General features: G+C 43.0%; 1 pseudogene; it reads right to left on the bottom strand.

The window, feature by feature from the left end:
* Nucleotides 1–16,886, bottom strand: part of LOC135527669 (plasma membrane calcium-transporting ATPase 3-like) — a 151,624-nt pseudogene that overhangs the window by 52,395 nt on the left and 82,343 nt on the right.

A 16,886-nucleotide genomic window follows, 5' to 3' on the forward strand; every position in this document is an offset into this window, starting at 1 on the left:
CTGTTGGGGCGGTATGCAAAATGAAGTGGGTCTAGGGTGGCCGATAACATGGAGGTGATATGATCATTGACTAGTCTCTCAAAGCACTTCATGGTGACAGAAGTGAGTGTGTGTACTCTGAGGACGCAGCCGTCTGGGCCAGCAGCCTTGCAAGGGTTAACATGTTTAAACCTTTTACTCAGCCATGGAGAAGGGGGGGCGCAGACCTTGTTAGTGGGCCGTGAATGTATTATTCTCAAAGCGGGCAAAGGAGCAAAGAAGGTGTTTAGTTTGTCTGGAAGAGTGACGTCGGTCTCCGTGACATGGCTGTTTTTGTTTTTGTAGTCTGTGGTTTCCTGTAGAACAGCCACAAACATCTCGTGTCTGAGCCATTGAATTGAGAACTGAGCCGTTGAACGAAGCGGCCACCCGGCCAGGCTCCGTTGACGTGCACATCGAAAGAGATCTGGAAATAGGTCTGAATATAAATAGTGTAGTTATTCCCTCCGCAAGGCAATCCAACAAGCGAAATGCCAGTACAAGGACAAGGTACACCTTGTATTTCGCTTGTTGGATTGCCGTGTGGCCGCTTCGTCTGCCCCTTCCGCGGCACCATTGTTTTGGGTTGACTACTGGAATTAGTTCCTTTGTCCTGGGTGGATCCTGGGAGAGGATCTGCTTCGGGGAAGTCATATTCCTGGTTGTAATGTTGGTAAGTTGACGTTGCTCTTATATCCAATAGTTCTTCCCGGCTGCATGTAATAAGACTTGAGATTTCCTGGGGCAACAACGTGAGAATAACGCATAAACGCATCTCTGTCGGCGCCATCTGGTTTACTTATATTGTCATCATACAAGAAACATGATATAAAGGAGATGGACCCACTGGTTGCCCTCTAGGTTACAGAGAGCTGGTAGTCCCATCCACCACACTACCAGGTGGTGGTATAGAGGAGATGGACCCACTGGTTGCCCTCTAGGTTACAGAGAGCTGGTAGTACCATCCACCACACTACCAGGTGGGTGGTATAGAGGAGATGGACCCACTGGTTGTCCTCTAGGTTACAGAGAGCTGGTAGTCCCATCCACCACACTACCAGGTGGGTGGTATAGAGGAGATGGACCCACTGGTTGCCCTCTAGGTTACAGAGAGCTGGTAGTACCATCCACCACACTACCAGGTGGGTGGTATAGAGGAGATGGACCCACTGGTTGCCTTCTAGGTTACAGAGAGCTGGTAGTACCATCCACCACACTACCAGGTGGGTGGTATAGAGGAGATGGACCCACTGGTTGCACTCTAGGTTACAGAGAGCTGGTAGTACCATCCACCACACTACCAGGTGGGTGGTATAGAGGAGATGGACCCACTGGTTGCCCTCTAGGTTACAGAGAGCTGGTAGTACCATCCACCACACTACCAGGTGGGTGGTATAGAGGAGATGGACCCACTGGTTGCCCTCTAGGTTTTAGAGAGCTGGTAGTACCATCCACCACACTACCAGGTGGGTGGTATAGAGGAGATGGACCCACTGGTTGCCCTCTAGGTTACAGAGAGCTGGTAGTCCCATCCACCACACTACCAGGTGGGTGGTATAGAGGAGATGGACCCACTGGTTGCCCTCTAGGTTACAGAGAGCTGGTAGTACCATCCACCACACTACCATGTGGGTGGTATAGAGGAGATGGACCCACTGGTTGCCCTCTAGGTTACAGAGAGCTGGTAGTACCATCCACCACACTACCAGGTGGGTGGTATAGAGGAGATGGACCCACTGGTTGCACTCTAGGTTACAGAGAGCTGGTAGTACCATCCACCACACTACCAGGTGGGTGGTATAGAGGAGATGGACCCACTGGTTGCCCTCTAGGTTACAGAGAGCTGGTAGTCCCATCCACCACACTACCAGGTGGGTGGTATAGAGGAGATGGACCCACTGGTTGCCCTCTAGGTTACAGAGAGCTGGTAGTACCATCCACCACACTACCAGGTGGGTGGTATAGAGGAGATGGACCCACTGGTTGCCCTCTAGGTTACAGAGAGCTGGTAGTCCCATCCACCACACTACCAGGTGGGTGGTATAGAGGAGATGGACCCACTGGTTGCCCTCTAGGTTACAGAGAGCTGGTAGTACCATCCACCACACTACCAGGTGGGTGGTATAGAGGAGATGGACCCACTGGTTGCCCTCTAGGTTACAGAGAGCTGGTAGTACCATCCACCACACTACCAGGTGGGTGGTATAGAGGAGATGGACCCACTGGTTGCCCTCTAGGTTACAGAGAGCTGGTAGTCCCATCCACCACACTACCAGGTGGGTGGTATAGAGGAGATGGACCCACTGGTTGCCCTCTATGTTACAGAGAGCTGGTAGTACCATCCACCACACTACCAGGTGGGTGGTATAGAGGAGATGGACCCACTGGTTGCCCTCTAGGTTACAGAGAGCTGGTAGTACCATCCACTACACTACCAGGTGGGTGGTATAGAGGAGATGGACCCACTGGTTGCCCTCTAGGTTACAGAGAGCTGGTAGTACCATCCACCACACTACCAGGTGGGTGGTATAGAGGAGATGGACCCACTGGTTGCCCTGGTTACAGAGAGCTGGTAGTACCATCCACCACACTACCAGGTGTATGAGAGATTCAGGGGGTTTGCTATTTTGTTATAGAGCAGACCTAACCCACTCTATTCAATTAGTCAAAACAGGAACATTTTACGTCTAGCTAGAAATTCAATTAAAATTAATAAGGAAATTATCTTAACAGAAAAAAATGTCCTCCTGTGTTCTAACTACATCCTCCCAATTGAATCTCCATACTTTAATGAAGACAGCTTCTCCATCCTACAGGGGGAGATCAACCATTTCCAGGCCCAGGGACATGTACTAGTCTGTGGTGACCTAAATGCCAGAACCGGACAAGAACCTGACACCCTCAGCACACAGGGAGACAAACACCTACCTGGAGGTGACAACATTCCCTCCCCCATATGCCCCCCTAGGCACAACTATGACAAAACAACCAACAAAAACAGGTCACAACTCCTGTAGCTCTGTCGCATGCTGGGTCAGTACATAGTCAATGGTAAGCTTCAAGGGGACTCCTAGGGTAGGTACACCGATCTTAACCCAGAGTCTGAGTGTTCAGTCAGCCCACTGACACCCCTATCAGACCACAGCAAAATCACAGTCTACTTAAACAGAGCAATACTCAACCATGAGGCATCAAAGCCAAAGGAACTGAGTAACATTAAGAAATGCTATAGATGGAAGGAATGCAGTTTGGAAACCTACCAAAAAACAATTAGGCAACAACAAATTCAATCCCTTTAAGACAACTTCCTGGACAAAATGTTTCACTGTAATAGTGAAGGTATAAACTTGGCAGTAGAAAACCTAAACAGTATATTTGACCTCTCAGCTTCCCTATGAAATCTAAAAATGTCAAGCAGACTACCTTAGAAAATTAACAACAATGACAAATGGTTTGATGAAGAATGCAAAAACCTAAGAAAGAAACCCAGAAAACCTGAGCCTACTCCTTCACTATGGTGAATATATAAAACAATACAAACAATTGGCTATACTAAAACTATTTAATAACATCATCCTTAGCTCTGGCATCTTCCCCAATATTTGGAACCAAGGACTGATCACCCCAATCCACAAAAGTAAAGACAAATTTGACCCCAATAACTACCGTGGGATATGAATCAACAGCAACCTTGGGAAAATCCTCTGCATTATCATTAACAGACTAGTACATTTCCTCAGTGAAAACAATGAACTGAGCAAATGTCAAATTGGCTTTTTACCGTACGACAGACCATGTATTCACCCTGCACACCCTAATTGACAAACAAACAAACCAAACAAACCAGTCTTCTCTTGCTTTGTTGATTGCTTTGCATGAGGGTCTGCTATACAAATTGATGGAAAGTGGTGTTGGGGGTAAAATATACAACATTATAAAATTCATGTACACAAACAACAAGTGTGTGGTTAAAATAGCCAAAAAATACATTTCTTTCCACAGGGCCATGTGGTGAGACAGGGATGCAGCTAAAGCCCCACCCTCTTCAACATATAGATCAATGAATTGGCGAGGGCACGACAATAGTCTGCGGCACCCGGCCTCACCCTACTAGAATCTGAAGTCAAATGTCTACTGTTTGCTGATGATCTGGTGCTTCTGTCACCAACCAAGGAGGGCCTACAGCAGCACCTAGATATTCTGCACAGATTCTGCCAGACCTGGGCCCTGACAGTAAATCTCAGTAAGACAACAATAATGGTGTTCCAAAAAAGGTCCAGTTGCCAGGACAACAAATACAACTTGCATCTAGACACTATTGCCCTAGAGCACACAAAAAAACTATACATACCTCGGCCTAAACATCAGCGCCACAGGAAACTTCTACAAAGCTGTGAACAAGCTGAGACAAGGCAAGAAGGGCCTTCTATGCCATCAAAAGGAACATAAAATTCAACATACCAAATAGGATCTGGCTAAAAATACTTGAATCAGTTATGGAACCCATTGCCCTTAATGGTTGTGAGGTCTGGGGTCTGCTCACCAACCACGAATTCACAAATTGGGATAAACACCAAATTGAGACTCTGCATGCAGAATTCTGCAAAATATTATCTGTGTACAACGTAAAACATTTACATTTAAGTCATTTGGCAGACGCTCTTATCCAGAGCGACTTACAAACTCCAAATAATGTATGCAGGGAAGAATTAGGCCGAAACCCGCTCATTTATCAAAATCCAGAAAAGAGCTGTTAAATTCTACAACCACCTAAAAGGAAGCGATTCCCAAACCTTTCATAACAAAGCACTCAACTACAGAGAGATGAACCTGGCTAAGGGTATGCCAAGCAAGCTGGTCCTGGGGCTCTGTTCACAAACAGACAATACAGAGCCCCAAGACAGCAGCACAATTAGACCCAACCAAATCATGAGAAAACAAAAAGATCATTACTTGACACATTGGAAAGAATTAACCAAAAAGCTGAGCAAACTAAAATGCTTTTTGACCCTAAACAGAGAGTACACAGTGGAAGAATACCTGACCACTGTGACTGACCCAAACTTAAGGAAAGCCTTGACTATGTACAGACTGAGCAGAGCCTTGCTATTGAGAAAGGTCGCTGTAGGCAGACATGGCTCTCAAGAGAAGACAAGCTATGTGCTCACTGCCCACAAAAAGTGGTAGAAACTGAGCTGCACTTCCTAAACTCTTGCCAAAAGTATGACCATATTAGAGACACATATTTCCCTCAGATTACACAGATAGAAACATAATTGGAAAACAAACCCAATTTGAATAAACTCCCATATCTACTGGGTGAAATACCACAGTGTTCCATCACAGCAGCAACATTTGTGACCTGTTGCCACAAGAAAATGGCAACCAGTGAAGAACAAACACCATTGTAAATACAACCCATATTTATGTTTATTTAGTTTCCCCTTTGTACTTTAACCATTTGCACATAATATGACATTCGTAATGTCTTTATTCTTTTGGAACTTTTGTAAATGTAGTGTTTACTGTTAATGTTTATGTTTTATTTCACTTTGGTTTATTATCTACTTCACTTGCTTTGGCAATGTAGACATATGTTTTCCATACCAATAAAGCCCCTAAATCGAATTTAATTTAATTGAGAGAGAGCGAGTGAGAGACACAGAGAGAGAGAGATATTAGTAGAATTGGTGATATTGTGGAGAAGTATAGTGTACATTTCATTGGTTTTGTTTCTACTTCCCTCCCTCTCCTCCCCCCGCTTCCTCCTCCTCCTCCTCCTCCTCCTCCCTCACTTCTTCAGTAGTATCTCAGAAGCTCCTTTACTGTAGAGTCTGAAGGATCCGTCTCGTTGCTGGACCACCGTGGACATGGACTTACGCACCGAGTTAAAGGTATACACCTAGAGGAGGGAGAGAGGAAGGAGAGAGAGTTGACTGAGACAGTGTGTAACGCACTTAACATATTTTATAGTAACATCTACAGTAGAATACTGTAACACTCCATCTAGACTACTGTAACACTCCATCTAGACTACTGTAACACTCCATCTAGGCTACTGTAACACTCCATCTAGACTACTGTAACACTCCATCTAGACTACTGTAACACTCCATCTAGGCTACTGTAACACTCCATCTAGGCTACTGTAACACTCCATCTAGACTACTGTAACACTCCATCTAGACTACTGTAACACTCCATCTAGACTACTGTAACACTCCATCTAGACTACTGTAACACTCCATCTAGAACTCCATTTAGACTACTGTAACACTCCATCTAGGCTACTGTAACACTCCATCTAGAACTCCATTTAGACTACTGTAACACTCCATCTAGGCTACTGTAACACTCCATCTAGACTACTGTAACACTCCATCTAGGCTACTGTAACACTCCATCTAGACTACTGTAACACTCCATCTAGACTACTGTAACACTCCATCTAGACTACTGTAACACTCCATCTAGAACTCCATTTAGACTACTGTAACACTCCATCTAGGCTACTATAACACTCCATCTAGACTACTGTAACACTCCATCTAGACTACTGTAACACTCCATCTAGGCTACTGTAACACTCCATCTAGACTACTGTAACACTCCATCTAGACTACTGTAACACTCCATCTAGACTACTGTAACACTCCATCTAGACTACTGTAACACTCCATCTAGACTACTGTAACACTCCATCTAGACTACTGTAACACTCCATCTAGAACTCCATTTAGACTACTGTAACACTCCATCTAGGCTACTGTAACACTCCATCTAGGCTACTGTAACACTCCATCTAGACTACTGTAACACTCCATCTAGAACTCCATTTAGACTACTGTAACACTCCATCTAGAACTCCATCTAGACTACTGTAACACTCCATCTAGGCTACTGTAACACTCCATCTAGGCTACTGTAACACTCCATCTAGACTACTGTAACACTCCATCTAGAACTCCATTTAGACTACTGTAACACTCCATCTAGGCTACTGTAACACTCCATCTAGAACTCCATTTAGACTACTGTAACACTCCATCTAGGCTACTGTAACACTCCATCTAGACTACTGTAACACTCCATCTAGGCTACTGTAACACTCCATCTAGACTACTGTAACACTCCATCTAGGCTACTGTAACACTCCATCTAGGCTACTGTAACACTCCATCTAGGCTACTGTAACACTCCATCTAGACTACTGTAACACTCCATCTAGAACTCCATTTAGACTACTGTAACACTCCATCTAGGCTACTGTAACACTCCATCTAGAACTCCATTTAGACTACTGTAACACTCCATCTAGGCTACTGTAACACTCCATCTAGACTACTGTAACACTCCATCTAGGCTACTGTAACACTCCATCTAGACTACTGTAACACTCCATCTAGGCTACTGTAACACTCCATCTAGGCTACTGTAACACTCCATCTAGGCTACTGTAACACTCCATCTAGACTACTGTAACACTCCATCTAGACTACTGTAACACTCCATCTAGAACTCCATTTAGACTACTGTAACACTCCATCTAGACTACTGTAACACTCCATCTAGACTACTGTAACACTCCATCTAGACTACTGTAACACTCCATCTAGACCACTTAACTTTTTACACATTTTGTTACGTTACAGCCTTATTCTAAAATTGATTAAAGTGTTTTTTACCCTCATCAATGTACACACAATACCCGATGACGACAAAGCAAAAACATATTTTTTTAAAGTTTAGTAAATGTATTAAAAATAAAAATGTAAATATCACTATTACGTAGGTATTCAGACCCTTTACTCAGTACTTAGTTGAAGAACCTCTGGCAGCGATTACAGCCTTGAGTCTTCTTGGCTATGATGCTACAAGCTTGGCACACCTGTATTTGGGGAGTTTCTCCCATTCTTCTCTGCAGATCCTCTCAAGCTTTTGCAACCGCACGGCAAGTGGTACCGGAGCGCCAAGTCTAGGACCAAAAGGCTCCTTAACAGCTTCTAGCAGTGGTGTAAAGAAGAGTGAAGAGGGGTGAAACCTGAACTAAAGACCCAGGTTTTAAAGCTGACAGTGTTTTTCTATAATTTTATTTTGTTTTGAATCCTGCGGCTCTGTTGGACTAAATTGCTATGAGCGCTGCTATCTGTCCTGGGATCCTGACAGATTCCATATAGGAGGAGAGCTAGCCTAGCTGGCTCGGCGGTCTCAAATGGAGGTTTTCAACGTTGCAGGAGTTGCGTTTACTTTGCTTAGTTCCGGGACAATGTGGACCGCGTTGACTTTCAATGTCGCAACTGCTAGCTTGCGGAGGACTACAGGAGCAAAGTAGCTACTCTTAGCAAGCAAGTAGCAAACCTGCATAAAATGCTGGGAATCCACACCCACCTACTTTTTCTTTTTCTTCCACTCCAGTAGCCTTACGGCGCTCTGGTCCAGTGGAAGTTTTACCTCCATGTCAACTCTCCACAGCCAACTGGCCAGTGCAAGGCTGGGTTCCATCCCCGAAGGGGTCTCCCCCTTTCCTGGAGATTGGAGCTGATCTCAACCCAACCATCCAACCATGGAGGTACGTCACTCGCCGTGGAAGTCGAAGAAGGCGTCCCCTGGCAACGGGGTCTCCATGGAGATGTTGAGCCCTGAACTGACACAGACCAGAAACAGCTTTGCCGCCCTGGATCCAGAGGTTCCGGCGCATTCTTCATTGGGGGCTTCCCATTCAAGATCGGATCCGGAGGTACCTGCGTCTTTATCCTCGGCTCTGTCTCCCTCTCCGGTGGCTTCTACCTCGGGTTCAGATCCTCGGAGCTCCTACCCTCATCAGACCGTGAGGCTGCCTGAGAGACCGGCCCTTTCAACATCACCAGCATCATAGGCCGCTCTGTGGTGAGAAACATCTCGGTCCCCAAGGCAAAAACCCTGTGCTACCCAGGAGCACGAGTACAGGACATAACAAGGCTGCTTCAGACTGTTCTACCCAGGAGCACGAGTACAGGACATAACAAGGCTGCTACTGACTGTTCTACCACAGGAACACGAGTACAGGACATAACAAGGCTGCTTCAGACTGTTCTACCACAGGAACACGAGTACAAGACATAACAAGGCTGTTTCAGACTGTTCTACCACAGGAACACGAGTACAGGACATAACAAGGCTGCTACTGACTGTTCTACCACAGGAACACGAGGACAGGACATAACAAGGCTGCTTCAGACTGTTCTACCACAGGAACACGAGTACAGGACATAACAAGGCTGCTTCAGTCTGTTCTACCACAGGAACACGAGTACAGGACATAACAAGGCTGCTTCAGTTCTACCACAGGAACACGAGTACAAGACATAACAAGGCTGTTTCAGACTGTTCTACCACAGGAACACGAGTACAGGACATAACAAGGCTGCTACTGACTGTTCTACCACAGGAACACGAGTACAGGACATAACAAGGCTGCTTCAGACTGTTCTACCACAGGAACACGAGTACAGGACATAACAAGGCTGCTACTGACTGTTCTACCACAGGAACACGAGTACAGGACATAACAAAGCTGTTTCAGACTGTTCTACCCAGGAGCACGAGTACAGGACATAACAAGGCTGCTTCAGACTGTTCTACCACAGGAACACGAGTACAGGACATAACAAGGCTGCTTCAGACTGTTCTACCACAGGAACACGAGTACAGGACATAACAAGGCTGCTTCAGACTGTTCTACCCAGGAGCACGAGTACAGGACATAACAAGGCTGCTTCAGACTGTTCTACCCAGGAGCACGAGAACAGGACATAACAAGGCTGCTTCAGACTGTTCTACCACAGGAACACGAGTACAGGACATAACAAGGCTGCTTCAGACTGTTCTACCACAGGAACACGAGTACAGGACATAACAAGGCTGTTTCAGACTGATCTACCACAGGAGCACGAGTACAGGACATAACAAGGCTGCTTCAGACTGATTTACCACAGGAACACGAGTACAGGACATAACAAGGCTGCTTCAGACTGATTTACCACAGGAACACGAGTACAGGACATAACAAGGCTGTTTCAGACTGATCTACCACAGGAGCACGAGTACAGGACATAACAAGGCTGCTTCAGACTGTTCTACCACAGGAGCACGAGTACAGGACATAACAAGGCTGTTTCAGTCTGTTCTACCACAGGAACACGAGTACAGGACATAACAAGGCTGCTTCTGACTGTTCTACCACTGGAGCACGAGTACAGGACATAACAAGGCTGCTTCCCTCATTCAGGAGGGCTAGCTCAGAACATTTGAAAATGGATTTTAAAGAACTGATTTTAGCATTAAAAGACTCCAAAAAACAGGCAATAATTTCAGGTCCAGTACCATCGTTGGACAGCGGGTGTGAAAGATTCAGCAGACTGTTGGCATTACACATCTGGCTAAAAGATTACTGTAGCTCTGCTGGAATCACTTAAATATATAACTTTGACACCTTCTGGAAAGAGAAGATTCTCTACAGGAATGACAGAGTCCATCCAAATCATCTTAGCTGCTGCTAATGGGGATCCATAATAAATACAAATACAAATAGCCCCAAGCCATAAGACTGCTGAACAATTAATCAAATGGCCACCAGACTATTTACATTGACACCCCCTCCCCCCATTTGATTTTACACTGCTGCTACTTGCTGTTCATTATTATGCATAGTCACACAACCTAAATGTACAAATGACCTTGACTAACCTGTACCCCTGCACATTGACCCGGTACCAGAACCCTCTGTACATAGCCTCGTTATTGTTATGTTGCTTTTTATCATTTTTTACTTTAGTTTACTCTTGTTGTGTTTGGCGGATGGGACAAATAAACTTTGATGTGATTTGATTTGAACTTTGCTGCACAGCTATTTTCAGGTCTCTCCAAAAATGTTTGATCAGGTTCAAGTCCGGGCTCTACCAGGGCCAGTCAATTACATTCAGAGACTTGTTGCGAAGCCACTCCTGCATTATCTTGCTGTGTGCTTAGGGTCGTTGTCCTGTTGCACAATGAACCTTCGCCCCAGTCTGAGGACCTGAGTGCTCTGGAGCAGGTTTTCATCAAGGATCTCTGTACTTTGCTCCGTTCATCTTTACCTCTATCCTGACTAGTCTCCCAGTCCCTGCTGCTGAAAAACAAGCTCACATTATGATGCTGCCACCACCATGCTTCACCGTAGGGACGGTGGCAGGTTTCCTCCAGAGGTAACGCTTGGCGTTCAAGCCGAAAAGTTAAATCTTGGTTTCATCAGACCAGAGGATCTTGTTTCTCATGGTCTAAGAGTCATAAGGTGCTTTTTGACAAACTCCAAGCGGGCTGTCATGTGCCTTATACTGAGGAGTGGCTTCTGTCTGGCCACTCTACCATAAATACCTGGGACCTTCAATGCTGCAGAAATGTTTTGTTACCCTTCCCCAGATCTGTGCCTCGACACAATCCTGTCTCGGAGGTGTACGGACATTTCCTTCGACCTCATGGCTTGGTTTTTGCTCTGACATGCACTGTCAACTGCAGGACCTTATATAGACAGGTGTGTGCCTTTCCAAATCATGTCCAATCACTTGATTTTACCACATGTGGACTCCAATCAAGATGTCGAAACATCTCAAGGATAATCAATAGAAACAGGATGCACCTCAGCTCAATTTAGAGTCTCAGAGCAAAGGGTCTGAATACTTAAGTAAATAACGTATTTCTGTTGTATATTTTTAACACATTTGTTTTCGCTTTAGCATTATGGGGTATTGTGATGTCATTATGGAGTATTGTGATGTCATTATGGGGTGTTGTGATGTTATTATGGGGTACTGTGATGTCATTATGGAGTATTGTGATGTCATTATGGGATGTTGTGATGTTATTATGGGGTATTGTGATGTCATTATGGGGTGTTGTGATGTTATTATGGGGTACTGTGATGTCATTATGGAGTATTGTGATGTCATTATGGGATGTTGTGATGTCATTATGGAGTATTGTGATGTCATTAAGGGGTGTTGTGATGTTATTATGGGGTATTGTGATGTTAATATGAAGTATTGTGATGTCATTATGGGGTGTTGTGATGTTATTATGGGGTATTGTGATGTCATTATGGAGTATTGTGATGTCATTATGGGATGTTGTGATGTTATTATGAGGTATTGTGATGTCATTATGGGGTGTTGTGATGTTATTATGGGGTATTGTGATGTTAATATGAAGTATTGTGATGTCATTATGGGGTGTTGTGATGTCATTGTGGGGTATTGTGATATCAGTATGGAGTATTGTGATGCCATTATAAGGTGTTGTGATGTCATTATGGGGTGTTGTGATGTCATTATGGGGTGTTGTGATGTTATTATGGGGTATTGTGATGTCATTATGGAGTATTGTAATGTCATTATGGGGTGTTGTGATGTCATTATGGGGTATTGTGATGTCATTATGGGGTATTGTGTTGTCATTATGGAGTATTGTGATGTCATTATGGGGTGTTGTGATGCCTTTATAAGGTGTTGTGATGTCATTATGGGGTGTTGTGATGTCATTATGGAGTATTGTGATGTCATTATGGGATGTTGTGATGTCATTATGGGGTATTGTGATATCATTATGGAATATTGTGATGCCATTATAAGGTGTTGTGATGTCATTATGGGGTGTTGTGATGTCATTATGGGGTGTTGTGATGTCATTATGGAGTATTGTGATGTCATTATGGGATGTTGTGATGTCATTATGGGGTATTGTGATATCATTATGGAATATTGTGATGCCATTATAAGGTGTTGTGATGTCATTATGGGGTGTTGTGATGTCATTATGGGGTGTTGTGATGTTATTATGGGGTGTTGTGATGTCATTATGGAGTATTGTGATGCCATTATAAGGTGTTGTGATGTCATTATGGGGTATTGTGATGTCATTATGGGGTGTTGAGATGTTATTACGGGGTATTGTGTTGTCATTATGGGGTGTTGTGATGTTATTATGGGTTATTGTGATGTCATTATGGATTATTGTGATATCATTATGGGATGTTGTGATGTTATTACGGGGTATTGTGATGTCATTATGGAGTATTGTGATGTCATTATGGGGTGTTGTGATGTCATTATGGGTATTGTGATGTCATTATGGGGTGTTGTGATGTCATTATGGGGTGTTGTGATGTCATTATGGGGTATTGTGATGTCATCATGGGGTGTTGTGATGTCATTATGGGGTATTGTGATGTCATTATCGGGTATTGTGTTGTCATTATGGAGTATTGTGATGTCATTATGGGGTGTTGTGATGCCTTTATAAGGTGTTGTGATGTCATTATGGGGTGTTGTGATGTCATTATGGGGTGTTGTGATGTTGTTATGGGGTATTGTGTTGTCATTATGGAGTATTGTGATGTCATTATGGGGTGTTGTGATGCCTTTATAAGGTGTTGTGATGTCATTATGGGGTGTTGTGATGTCATTATGGAGTATTGTGATGTCATTATGGGATGTTGTGATGTCATTATGGGGTATTGTGATATCATTATGGAATATTGTGATGCCATTATAAGGTGTTGTGATGTCATTATGGGGTGTTGTGATGTCATTATGGGGTGTTGTGATGTCATTATGGAGTATTGTGATGTCATTATGGGATGTTGTGATGTCATTATGGGGTATTGTGATATCATTATGGAATATTGTGATGCCATTATAAGGTGTTGTGATGTCATTATGGGGTGTTGTGATGTCATTATGGGGTGTTGTGATGTTATTATGGGGTGTTGTGATGTCATTATGGAGTATTGTGATGCCATTATAAGGTGTTGTGATGTCATTATGGGGGGTTGGGATGTCATTATGGGGTGTTGTGATGTTATTATGGGGTATTGTGATGTCATTATGGGGTGTTGAGATGTTATTACGGGGTATTGTGTTGTCATTATGGGGTGTTGTGATGTTATTATGGGTTATTGTGATGTCATTATGGATTATTGTGATATCATTATGGGATGTTGTGATGTTATTACGGGGTATTGTGATGTCATTATGGAGTATTGTGATGTCATTATGGGGTGTTGTGATGTCATTATGGGTATTGTGATGTCATTATGGGGTGTTGTGATGTCATTATGGGGTGTTGTGATGTCATTATGGGGTATTGTGATGTCATCATGGGGTGTTGTGATGTCATTATGGGGTATTGTGATGTCATTATCGGGTATTGTGTTGTCATTATGGAGTATTGTGATGTCATTATGGGGTGTTGTGATGCCTTTATAAGGTGTTGTGATGTCATTATGGGGTGTTGTGATGTCATTATGGGGTGTTGTGATGTTATGGGGTATTGTGATGTCATTATGGAGTATTGTGATGTCATTATGGGGTGTTGTGATGTCATTATGGGGTATTGTGATGTCATTATGGGGTATTGTGTTGTCATTATGGAGTACTGTGATGTCATTATGGGGTGTTGTGATGCCATTATAAGGTTTGTGATGTCATTATGGGGTGTTGTGATATCATTATGGGGTGTTGTGATGTCATTATGGGGTATTGTGATGTCATTATGGGGTATTGTGATGTCATTATGGATTATTGTGACGTAATTATGGGGTGTTGTGATGTTATTATGGGGTATTGTGATGTCATTATGGATTATTGTGATGTCATTATGGGGTGTTGTGATGTCATTATGGATTATTGTGATGTCATTATGGATTATTGTGATGTCATTATGGGGTGTTGTGATGTTATTATGGGGTATTGTGATGTCATTATGGAGTATTGTGATGCCATTATGGAGTATTGTGATGCCATTATGGGGTGTTGTGATGTCATTATGGGGTATTGTGATGTCATTATGGGGTATTGTGATGTTATTATGGGGTATTGTGATGTCATTATGGGGTGTTGTGATGTCATTATGGGGTATTGTGATGTCATTATGGGCTATTGTGATGTCATTATGGATTATTGTGACGTAATTATGGGGTGTTGTGACGTTATTATGGGGTATTGTGATGTCATTATGGATTATTGTGATGTCATTATGGGGTGTTGTGATGTCATTATGGATTATTGTGATGTCATTATGGGGTGTTGTGATGTTATTATGGGGTATTGTGATGTCATTATGGGGTATTGTGATGTCATTATGGGGTATTGTGATGTCATTATGGAGTATTGTGATGTCATTATGGGGTGTTGTGATGTCATTATGGGGTATTGTGATGTCATTATGGGGTATTGTGTTGTCATTATGGAGTATTGTGATGTCATTATGGGGTGTTGTGATGCCTTTATAAGGTGTTGTGATGTCATTATGGGGTGTTGTGATGTCATTATGGAGTATTGTGATGTCATTATGGGATGTTGTGATGTCATTATGGGGTATTGTGATATCATTATGGAATATTGTGATGCCATTATAAGGTGTTGTGATGTCATTATGGGGTGTTGTGATGTCATTATGGGGTGTTGTGATGTCATTATGGGGTGTTGTGATGTCATTATGGAGTATTGTAATGTCATTATGGGATGTTGTGATGTCATTATGGGGTATTGTGATATCATTATGGAGTATTGTGATGCCATTATAAGGTGTTGTGATGTCATTATGGGGGGTTGGGATGTCATTATGGGGTGTTGTGATGTTATTATGGGGTATTGTGATGTCATTATGGGGTGTTGAGATGTTATTACGGGGTATTGTGTTGTCATTATGGGGTGTTGTGATGTTATTATGGGTTATTGTGATGTCATTATGGATTATTGTGATATCATTATGGGATGTTGTGATGTTATTACGGGGTATTGTGATGTCATTATGGAGTATTGTGATGTCATTATGGGGTGTTGTGATGTCATTATGGGTATTGTGATGTCATTATGGGGTGTTGTGATGTCATTATGGGGTGTTGTGATGTCATTATGGGGTATTGTGATGTCATCATGGGGTGTTGTGATGTCATTATGGGGTATTGTGATGTCATTATCGGGTATTGTGTTGTCATTATGGAGTATTGTGATGTCATTATGGGGTGTTGTGATGCCTTTATAAGGTGTTGTGATGTCATTATGGGGTGTTGTGATGTCATTATGGGGTTTTGTGATGTTGTTATGGGGTATTGTGATGTCATTATGGAGTATTGTGATGTCATTATGGGGTGTTGTGATGTCATTATGGGGTATTGTGATGTCATTATGGGGTATTGTGATGTCATTATGGATTATTGTGACGTAATTATGGGGTGTTGTGACGTTATTATGGGGTATTGTGATGTCATTATGGATTATTGTGATGTCATTATGGGGTGTTGTGATGTCATTATGGATTATTGTGATGTCATTATGGATTATTGTGATGTCATTATGGGGTGTTGTGATGTTATTATGGGGTATTGTGATGTCATTATGGGGTGTTGTGATGTCATTATGGGGTATTGTGATGTCATTATGGGGTATTGTGATGTCATTATGGATTATTGTGACGTAATTATGGGGTGTTGTGACGTTATTATGGGGTATTGTGATGTCATTATGGATTATTGTGATGTCATTATGGGGTGTTGTGATGTCATTATGGATTATTGTGATGTCATTATGGGGTGTTGTGATGTTATTATGGGGTATTGTGATGTCATTATGGAGTATTGTGATGCCATTATGGAGTATTGTGATGCCATTATGGGGTGTTGTGATGTCATTATGGGGTATTGTGATGTCATTATGGGGTGTTGTGATGTTATTATGGGGTATTGTGATGTCATTATGGGGTGTTGTGATGTTATTATGGGCTATTGTGATGTCATTGCGGGGTGTTGTGATGTCATTATGGAGTATTGTGATGTCATTATGGAGTATTGTGATGCC

Source organism: Oncorhynchus masou, chromosome 33 (genome assembly GCF_036934945.1).
Source record: "Oncorhynchus masou masou isolate Uvic2021 chromosome 33, UVic_Omas_1.1, whole genome shotgun sequence".
Classification (NCBI taxonomy): Eukaryota; Metazoa; Chordata; class Actinopteri; order Salmoniformes; family Salmonidae; genus Oncorhynchus; species Oncorhynchus masou.